An 11,488-nucleotide genomic window follows, 5' to 3' on the forward strand; every position below is an offset into this window, starting at 1 on the left:
ACTAAGACACAACTTATTAAACCATGCTTCCCTTGTGGCTCAGCTGGTAAAGAATCCACCTGCACTGCAAGAGACCTGGGTTCAATCCCTGGGTTGGGAAGAGCCCCTGAAGAAAGGAAAGGCTACCCACTCCAGTATCCTGGCCTGGAGTATACAGTCCATGGGGTCACAAAGAGTCGGACACAACTGGGAGATTTTCACTTTCACTTAATAAACAATACTCCCACCATTCAGTTCAGTCATTCAGTCGTGTCCAACTCTTTGCAACCCCATGGATTGCAGCATGCTAGGCTTCCCTATCCATCACCAACTCCTGGAGTTTGCTCAAACTCATATCCACTGAGTCGGTGATACTATCCAACCATCACATCCTCTGTCATCCCCTTCTCCTTCTGCCCTCAATCTTTCCCAGCATCAGGGTCTTCTCCAATGTGTCAGTTCTTCACATCAGGTGGCCAAAGAATTGGAGCTTCAGCCTTAGCATCATCCTTCCAATGAACACTCAGGACTGATCTCCTTCAGAATGGACTGGTTGGATCTCCTTGCAGTCCAAGGGATTCTCAAGAGTCTTCTCCAACACCACAGTTCAAAAGCATCAATTCTTCGGCACTCAACTTTCTTCACAGTCCAACTCTCACATCCATACGTGACCACTGGAAAAACCACAGCTTTGACAGACCTTTGTCAGCAAAGTAATGTCTCTCCTTTTTAATATGCTGTCTAGGTTGGTCATAACTTTTCTTCTAAGGAATAAGTATCTTAATTTCATGGCTGCAGTCACCATCTGAAGAGATTTTGGAGCCCCCAAAAATAAAATCTGTCACTGTTTCCATTGTTTCCCCATCTATTTGCCATGAAGTGATGGGACCAGATGCCATGATCTTAGTTTTCTGAATGTTGAGATTTAAACTTTTCACTCTTCTTTTTCACTTTCATCAAGAGGCTCTTTAGTTCCTCTTCACTTTCTGCCATAAGAGTGTTGTCACCTACATATCTGAAGTTACCAATATTTCTCCCTGCAATCTTGATTCTAGCTTGTGCTTCATCCAGCCAGGCATTTCACATGATGTACTCTGCATATAAGTTAAATAAGCAAGGTAACAATATACAGGCTTAACAGGCTCCTTTTCCAATTCGGAACCAGTCCATTGTTCCATGTCTGGTTCTAACTGTTGCTTCTTGACCTGCATACAGATTTCTCAGGAGGCAGGTAAGGTGGTCTGGTATTCTCATGTCTTGAAGAATTTCCCACAGTTTGTTGTGATCTACACAGTCAAAGGCTTTGGCATAGTCAATAAACCAGATGTTTTCCTGGAATTCTCTTGCTTTTTCTATGATCAGCTGGATGTTGGCAATTGGATATCTGGTTCCTCTGCCTTTTCTAAAACCAGCTTGAACATCTGGAAATTCTCAGTTCACATACTGTTGAAGCCTACCTTGGAGAATTTTGATCATCACTTTGCTACTGTGTGGGATGAGTGCAATTGTGTGGTAGTTTGAACATTCTTTGGCATTGTCTTTCTTTGGGATTGGAATGAAAAAGGACTTTTTCCAGTCCTGTGGCCACTGCTGAGCTTTCCAAATTTGCTGGCATATTGAGTGCAGCACTTTCACAGCATCATCTTTCAGGATTTCAAAAAGTTCAGCTGGAATTCCATCACCTCCACTAGCTTTGTTTGTAGTGATGCTTCCTAAGGCCCACTTGCCTTTGCACTCCATGATGTCTGGGTCTAGGTGAGTGATCACACCATCATGGTTATCTGGGTCAATAAGATACTTTTTGTACAGTTCTTCTGTGTATACTTTCTATCAGAACCTGAGTAGAAAATATTTCTCTATTCACTGGGCTGTCCTGTCAAAATCTGTACTAGTATATCCTGTTTGAGGCACCACTTTTTAAGAGGACCAAAGAAGGCCAACAAGGGTGGGAAGAATATTCAGATACTATAATGTATTTTTAAAAGGTTGAAATCATTGAGAATTCACTTTTTAATTTTTGTTTTTAACTTTAATAAGCATTACTATAGGGCTTCCCTGGTGGCTCAGATGGTAAAGAATCTACCCGTAATGCAGGAAACCTAGGTTCAATCCCTGGGTTGGGAAGAGCCCCTGGAGAAAGGAATGGCAACCCACTCCAGTATTCTTGCCTGGAAAATTCCATGGACAGAGAGTCGGACATGACAGATGACTCACACACACACAAGCATTACTATAGCACTAAACAATAAAACAATCAAAAAGGAATTTCAAATTTTAATTCATTAAACAATCCACATGATTTACTGAAAACTACTACAGGCCAGGCACTGTTCTAGGACAGACCAGTCTAGACTCTTGACTTCTTAGAGCTTGCATTCTAACGGAAAACACAGAAAAATCAATAAATAATATAATTTCTGATACCTACAGTCTTAGCACCCCACTCTAGTACTCTTGCCTAGAAAATCCTATGGACGGAGGAGCCTGGTAGGCTGCAGTCCATGGGGTTGCTAAGAGTCGGACATGACTGAGCGACTTCACTTTCACTTTTCACTTTGATGCACTGGAGAAGGAAATGGCAACCCACTCCAGTTTCTTGCCTGGAGAATCCCAGGGACGGGGGAGCCTGGTGGGCTGCCGTCTATGGGGTCACACAGAGTCGGACACGACTGAAGCGACTTAGCAGCAGCAGCAGCACAATCTTACTACTGACCATGACTTTGTATTACTCTGAACTTCTATATTCATGTGGGGTTTTTTTAGACATCTTTTTTTTAAGCAGGATCTCTGCACTTTTGGTTCTACTCTTCATTTAACACTATTTTTGAAAACATACTTTGCAAGTTGCTGCAAAGACTTTAATATGTGTTTTTCACTTTTAACACCACAATTTACTTAATATTCCTCCATTCTTCCAACACATGTTATGTCCAGCCTTTGCTGTAAATGCAACAAAGGACTAGGCTGGGAGTGAATTCCCTCTCCAGAGGAATTTGGGCAAGGTAGGCAATAAGCTGTTAAGTTTGCAGGAGGGCTTTTTTTTTTTTTAAGCTGTGCCAAGCTAGTATGAAAGTGCTGAGTCCTAACCACTGAACCACCAGGGAATTCTCTGCAGGAGGACTTTAAAGTTGACGGTAGGATCCCAGAACATCAGAACTAACATGCTTAAATTATAAGGAAGCAGGCCATATCCAATCACTCCAGGCAAAACCTCAGCTAAAAAAGAGAATTCTTAATGTGGTGAGAGACAGTAGAGTAGAGGTACATGAGCTGTATCAAAAAACTCCAGTAGACTACTGGCAAGGAAGGAATCCTCTGGCACTATGTGAGGGTGGACTAACCAAGCGCAGAGAAGCTTCTCTCAAATTCCTTGTAAGTCTGCTGTAAGAAATTAAAAGCATGAGGCTAACCTTTAGGAAACTTAATGGGAACTTTAGTGGTATCAGGAGAAGAGAATGGGCCAATAAAGGCAGCTATAAAGTGAACATTGATAATTCCATAGGCACCACTGAGGTCAGCTCTTGAGAAGATCACTCAAGAACGTCAGTAGCCAATTAAGGTCACCAGGCAGTAGAGGTTTGGGCAGCACAGCCACCTGCAGCAGAACCAACAAATCAACATCCACAGAACAGTCAGGAGCCAGTGAACCATGATCTGGAAGGGTTCAGTGATAATCAGTCTCAAAATCAAAGATGATTTTCATAATCATTGCCTAGAAGATTTAAGATGTAGGGATGGATTATGAAGATAATTTAAAGAATTACTTGAAGGTTGTCGTGAAAGCAAGAATATTCCATATACTCTAGAGGGTTCTGGAATGGAAGTTTCTACAAAAGGTTTTCAAATCAGCATAAGGAATAACCTTTTGACCTCTAAAACTACTCAACAATGAAACAAGTTTCCTCACAAAGTGGTAAGCGCCCTTGTTATCAGATATATTTAGCAAAAAGTGATCAACTTTTGTGGCTTTTGTAAAGGAGAATCTGAGTTTGATTGGAGTTTTTGTTGTCATTCTTTACCAAATATCTTTAATTGTAATTTTATTTTTATCAAAGTTATCCACAAACAGAGAGGAACATAAAGATACAAGGATAAATATCAGTTAAGCAAACCTGAAGGACAGTTAATGAACATGCCCCCAAAAAGGAGAGAAAAATTAAAAGGAGATCATTTATTCAAGAAACACTGTGCTTATTACATACATGCTCTGTACTAAGTACTAGAGAAACAAACAACAAAAAAACAACAAAAAGACTAAAAATAAATAAAATAACAAACAGAATAAATACAATGTAATATCCTCAAGTGTATCCAGGAACAGAACAAGCACATTATTGGGAAAATTGCTGCTGCTAAGTCGCTTCAGTTGTGTCCAACTCTGTGCAACCCCAGAGATGGCAGCCTACCAGGCTCCTCCATCCCTGGGACTCTCCAGGCAAGAACACTGGAGTGGGTTGCCATTTCCTTCTCCAAAGCATGAAAGTGGAAAGTGAAAGTGAAGTCGCTCAGTCGTGTCCGACTCTTAGCGACCCCATGGACTGCAGCTCACCAGGCTCCTCTGTCCATGGGCGTTTCCAAGCAAGAGTACTAATGAAGTCCAAATTAAGCCTGGAATTTACATAATAGTAATATATCAATGTTGGTTTTCAGTTTTGACAAAGGTGCCCTCATGAGGTAAGACATTAACATTAGGAGAAACTGGGTGAGGAGCACAGAAAATCTCTGTTATAAACTTTACAACTTTTCCATAATCTAAGATCATTCGCCAAAAGGTTTACTTTAAAAAAACTCGAGTCTTAATGATAAAGCTACTGCAGTTCCTCAAAAAATTACGAACAGAATTACCATGTGATCCAGCAATTCTATCAATACTTCTAGATATATACTCAAAAGAACTGATAGCACAGACTCAGAGATGTTTATATACCCACGTTCATAACATTATTCACAACTGCCAAAATGTAGAAACAACCCAAATATCCATCAACAGATGGGTGGATACACAAAAAAACATGATATATACATATAATAGACAAGCCTTAGTGACTAATGACAACATAGAATATTATTCAGCCAATCCTAACACGTGGTACAACACAGATGAACTATGAAGCATCAGGCTAAGTGAAATTGTTGCTGTTTAGTCCCTAAGTCATGTCCAACTCTTTTTGTGACCCCATGGACTGTAGCCCACCAGGCTCCTCTGTCCATGAGATTTCCCAGGCAAGAACACTGGAATAGGTTGCTATTTCCTTCTCCAGGGGATCTTCCCAACCGAAAGGTCGAAACTGCATCCCCTGCATTGGTAGGCGATTCTTAACCACTGAGCCACCAGGGAAGCCCTAAGTGAAATTAGCCAGTTTCAAAAAGACAAATACTAGGTTGGTACAAAAGTAACTGTGGTTTTTTGCATTGTTGAACTTTCCCATTTGATACTGGAATACATTCTTAAATGTGGTTATGTTATACATCATTTTAATGCACATTTCTCACCTTCTTTTTTTTTTGCTAATGACATTACTTAGTATTTATATTTATTTTAGACTATAAAAATGATGTTAGACAAAAAGCAAATTCAAGCAAATTTTTTTTTTAAATTTCAAAATCAGTCACAAAGCAGTGGAGACAATTCACAACATCAACAATGCATTTGGCCCAGGAACTGCTAACAAATGTATGATGTGTGGTGGTTCGTGAAGTTTTGCAAGTGATGAGAGCCTTGAAGATGAGAAGCATGCTGGCCAGGCAATGGGAAGTTGACGATGATCAACTGAGAGCAATCACCCAAGCTAATCCTCTTACAACTACACAAGAAGTTGCTGAAGAACTCAACATTGACCATTATATAGTCATTCGGCATTTGAAACAAATGGGAAAGGTGAAAAAGTTCAATAAGCAGGTGCCTCATGAGCTGACCACAAATCGAAAAATTCGTTGTTTTGACATGTCACCTTTCATTCCACCTAACAACAACAAATCACTTCTTGATAGATTGTGACATGCGACAAATGAAGAGTAGATTTTATACATCAGGTGGTGACCAGCTCAGCTGTTAGACTGAGCAGGAGCTCCAATGCACTTCCCAAAGCCAAACGCGCACCAAAACAAGGCCATGGTCAGTGCCCGGTGGTCTGCAGCCAGTCTGATCCACTGCAGCTTTTTGAATCCCAGCAAAACCATTACATCTGAGTACACTCAACACATTGAGGAGATGCACCGAAAACTGCAATACCTGCAGCCAGCACTGGTCAACAGAATGGACCCAACTCTTCTCCATGACAACGTGTGACCATACATCATACAACCAATGCTTCAAAAGCTGAACAAACTGGGCTACCAAGTTTTGCCTCATCTGCCATATTCACCTGCCCCTCGCCAATCAACTACACTTCTTCAAGCATCTAGACAACCTTTTGCAGGGAAAATGCTTCTACATCCAGCAGGAGGCAGAAAATGTTTTCCAAGAGATTATCAAATCCCAAAGCATGGATTTTTACACTACAGGAATAAATGAACTTATTTCTCTTTTTTTTTAATTTATTTTTTATTTTACTTTACAATTCTGTATTGGTTTTGCCATACATTGACATGACTCCACCACAGGTGTACATGCGTTTCCAAACATGAACCCCCCTCCCCTGAACTTATTTCTCATTGGCAAAAATGTGTTGATTGTAATGGTTCCTATTTTGATTAATAAAGATCTGTTTGAACCTAGTTATAATGATTTAAAATTCACGGTCCAAAACCTCAATTACTTTTGTACCAACCTAATATTTTGTATGATTTCACGTATGTGCGGTATTTGCAGTAGTCAAATTCACGGAGACAGAAAGCAGAATGGTGTGCGGGGACTAGGGTGAGAGGAAAACGGTAAATTAAATATTTTATATGTACAGAGTTTCAGCCTGGAGAAATGAAATCCTGGAGATGGATGATGATGATGACTGCACAACAATGTGAACACACTTAGTGCCAAAGAACTGGACACTTACCACTAGTTAAAACAGTGTATTTTATATTCTATTTTCTTACAATTTTTTAATATAGTCAAATAAATACAACGATAGAGGTCTAAACAGCAGAACTGTAACTTCCCTGTGACTCTGACTTCTAAGATGAGTTCTGAGCAAGACAGTCATCCTAGGAAAAACAAATGGGGGGAAGGAACACTGAATACAGGTAGAGGTATAGCAAGCATGGTAGTCTATAACAGCAATCGGAAAACTACAACCCCATAGGCCATGTTCTGCCATCTTTTTTTATTTGCGCACAGACTAAGGATGGTTTTTACATTCTTTAATGGTTGAAAAAAATTTAATCAAATTTTAATGACATGAAAATTTTAATGTCCATAATTAAAGTTTCCCTGGAACAGAGCCATGATCGTTCACTTACACATTGTCAATAGCTGCCTTCATGCTACCACAGCACAAGTGAGTAGTTATTGACAAAAAAGACCCCAAAAACTTAAAATATTTATCTGGCCTTTTACAGAAAAAGTCTCCCAACCCCTGGGCTAGAGGCCTGAAAGTAGTACCTGTAGTATGGATTTAACAAAGATGTGTCTGAGAGAGACACACAGTAAATGAGATAAGCTACAAGGTGCGTGTGCTTAGTCACTCAGTCATGTCGGACTCTTTACAACCCCATGGACTGTAGCCTGCCAGGCTCCTCTGTCCATGACGATTCTTCAGGCAAGAATACTGCAGTGGGTTGCCATGCCCTTTTCCAGGGGATTCTCCCAACCCAGGGATTTAACACAGGTCTCCCACATTGCAGGTGGCTCAGTCAGATTCTTTACCAACTGAGCCACCAGGGAAGCCCAAAGCTGTATCTGCTAGGCTAAAGAATCTGAACTGGTCTCCACTTGATTCCATTTATTATGAGAAGCTACTGAAGAACTGCACTGACAGTAATCTGCCTAGATTCACCTTATGTAAAGGCAATTATTTATTCATATCTAAAGGTAGCTGAAATATTTTATTTACTAGAAAACAAAATTTGCCACTTAAAAAAAAAAGACTAGAAGCATACCAGTAAGGTTAACAGTGAGTGGTAGGCTGTCTCACTCTTTGCAACTCCATGGACTGTAGCCCGCCAGGCTCCTCTGTCCGTGGGGTTTTTCCAGGCAAGGATACTGGAGTGTGTTGCCATTTCCTTCTCCAGGGGATCTTCCCAGACCAGCAATCAAACCTGTGCCTCCTGCATTGGTACGCAGATTCTTTAAAAGTGGTAGGTAGCATATTTGACATTTTTATTTCCTTTTTTGTGTTTATCTATGTTTTTCACATCTTCTCAAATGAGAAGAAAACTGCTTTTATAATTCAAATCCAAAAATAAGTACTTTTAAACTCATATTCATACACACAACATTTTTTCCTCTAGGTTCTATACACTTCTCCCCTCCCCCTCAATTGCTCCCACCCCTTCAGCCTTAGGCAGAAGGAGAAAATGTGTCTAAGGAAACCTATCCATATAGCAAAACTATAAAAGGATGCCTCTGTCACACTTACAAAGGTTAAATAACATTCTACCTTTTCAAATTACCTATTTGCTTTATAGGCATGCAAGAATAAAATGTTGGAAAGCAATGCACTGGCAGAGCACTCTTCCCATATAGGGCTTTCATGACATCAAAGAGTCAAATCAATAATATCTTTTTGAAACTAAAAATGTTAAAGGACAGGAGAAAATGCAGAGCCTGCAAGTCAGGTCAAAATGTTGAAACAGATGCAAGATAAGACCATATATCTCTGCAAATATAATTATGGGCTTAAGAAATGCAAAGTCTTTGATTTATACACAGTACTTTGCACTTACCGATACACCACTTGTTAAGATTAAACTCCTTTTTAATGTTATGTTTCAATTCCTTGACTAAATTGTCAGGGATCTGTGTGCACGGAACCAGAACTTTTCTTTTGTGCATCCCCCACAGCACCCCATACAGTGCCCATATATGGTGGTGCTTAATACATGCCTACAATTGAATGACAGAATAATTAACCCTACTTGAGCTCACAGACTGAAACCTGCACACCTACAATTCACACCATTAAGTCTGTCTCTCTGCAATAGTTTAAAGACATTCCTGGGGTGGGTACTGCTGATTCTACTGGATTTATTACATTGAGTTTCTCCTCTAGCAAACAGCTCAAAGTACACATGTAATGTTAAAATAGAATTCCTGACTACTGAGAAGGTGGGTGTGAAAGTGGGCAAATGAAAGAAGAAATCTATTATAATACCTTGCCTTCAAAGAATAAGCATTATTCAACTCTAGAGATTAAACCACTCTAAAAATGTCTCTGAACTAAGGCTCCTAATTGACAGTATTAAACTTTGTACTGGCTAAATTCAATCACAATAAATATCATTAAAACCAAAACTCACCATTAAAAAAATCCTAAAAATCTCAGCTAATGATCCATATGTTCATGTATTATACGATAAAGTTTTAGTTATTTACTCTCTTTTGCCAAAACAAAACTTCTAAACTTTTTCCAAGCATTAGCTTGAGCATCTACTACATGCCACACACTGGGGAAACAAATGAATTAAAAAAGCCAGTCAAGGGTCAGGATGGGGAGCACATATACACTCATGGCTGATTCATGTGAATGTATGGCCCAAACCACCACAATATTGTAATTAGTCTCCAATTAAAATTTTTTTAAAAAATTTCAATAAAAATAAACATCATTTATCCACCAAAAAAAAAAAAAAAGCCAGTCAATATCAACTGACTTTATATTCTGCTATAAATTAAAGTACCAACAACAGAGCTGAGGAAGTACTGTGCACTGAGGAGCAAACTTTTATCTGTGGAAATTTGGGGAAATTACATAGCAAATATAAGCTACACACAGAAGACTGAGCAAGAGTTTGAGGCAAAGAGCAGGAAGAGAAGTAGAAAAAGTATATCAGGCAAATAGAGGGTTATACACAAGCAGAACATGTTGGGCATGACAGGAATGATAAAGAGAGAGGACAGAAAGGTAGGGCAGAGTTCAACAGTGATAGGTCTGGCATGCTAAACTATGAAATTTGGAGTTTATGCCCCCAGGTAATGGAGAGAAAATAGAAATCTTTAAGTACGGCAGAGACAAAAACCTGAAGAATCAGTTTATCAGGAAGAGCCTAAGTTACATTACAATCATCTCAAAAGCTTTATTTAATATTGTACCATACAGACACAGTAAATACTGTGCTTATGCAGATACAAAACAATCTAAGGGTTACTTATTTCTCTATCTATGCTTTCCGTTTAGCTTCAGGGCTTGGTCACTGGCCCTCCTCTACCTCCCTGGCTGACCTCACCAGACCCAGATTTTTAAACACCATCTACGTATTGATGACATCCTAAATGTATATTCACAGCCATGACTTTGACTTTGGGCTCCAGACTGAACAATCAATTACCTATTTCTAGATAGACAGCGTGTGTGTTAGTCACTCACAACCCTTTGCGACCCCATGGACTGTAGCCCACCAGGCTCCTCTGTCCACAGGATTCTCCAGGCAAGAATATTGGAGTGGGTAACCATTCCCTTCTCCCAGGGGATCTTCTCAACCCAGGGATCAAACCCAGGTCTCCTGCTTTGCAGGCAGATTCTTTACAGTCTGAACCACGAGGAAGGATTTCCAGTGAACATCTCAAATTCAACATATCCAACTAAATTGTTCAGTTTAAACCCCAAACTAATAACTCCTTCCAGTTTTCCATCTCTGTATGTGATATTAGTTGCTCTAGCTAACCTTGGATCCATCTTTGATCCCTCTCTCTCACATCTCACAACTAATCTATCAGCAAATTCTATCAATTCCACTTTCCAAACAGACTCTGAATCTGACCTCCCCTCACACTGCTTCCATCACTGCCTCTCTGACCCAAAGCCACCATACTTCATCATACCATTCCTGTGACTTCCTGAATGGTCTCCGGCTGCCCCTCTTGCCTCTCCAGTAGTCAAAACAATCTTGTAAAAACATAAATTAGATAGTATCGTTTGTCTTCATAAAACTTGTCCAGTGGATCCCACCACACTTAGAACAAAATCCAAAGCCCTTCTGGTTTATAAAGCTCTATACCATCTGAGACCCACCAACTTCTCAGTATCATTTCCTACTACCAAATTCTTCCACCACCACTGCCACCAATTAATACTGCAGCAATCTCCAAACTCTAGCACACCAGCCTTCTTACACTTCCTTGAAAATCTCAAACTGATTTTTGCCCCAGAACCTTTGCACTAGTAGCCCCTCCCACTGCTTGAAAAGTTCCACATGCTAGCAGGGCTCACTCCTTATCATTCAGGTTTCTTTACCTTTAAATGCTACCTCAGAGAATCCTTACTGCATGACCCACCTAAAAGAAACACCAAGCCTACCACCACCATGCTCTATTCTTTTGTTCTATTTTCTTCACAGCACTTTGACAATATCTGAAATCATATTAGGTATTAGTTTGTTGTCTGTCTACTAGAACATAAATTCCCATTATAAA

General features: G+C 39.9%; 1 protein-coding gene across 1 annotated transcript in view; it reads right to left on the bottom strand.

The window, feature by feature from the left end:
• Positions 1-11,488, bottom strand: part of MGA (MAX dimerization protein MGA) — a 145,991-nt gene that overhangs the window by 127,592 nt on the left and 6,911 nt on the right. The window lies entirely within an intron of this gene.

This window comes from Oryx dammah, unplaced genomic scaffold (assembly GCF_014754425.2).
Source record: "Oryx dammah isolate SB20612 unplaced genomic scaffold, SCBI_Odam_1.1 HiC_scaffold_26, whole genome shotgun sequence".
Taxonomy (NCBI): Eukaryota; Metazoa; Chordata; class Mammalia; order Artiodactyla; family Bovidae; genus Oryx; species Oryx dammah.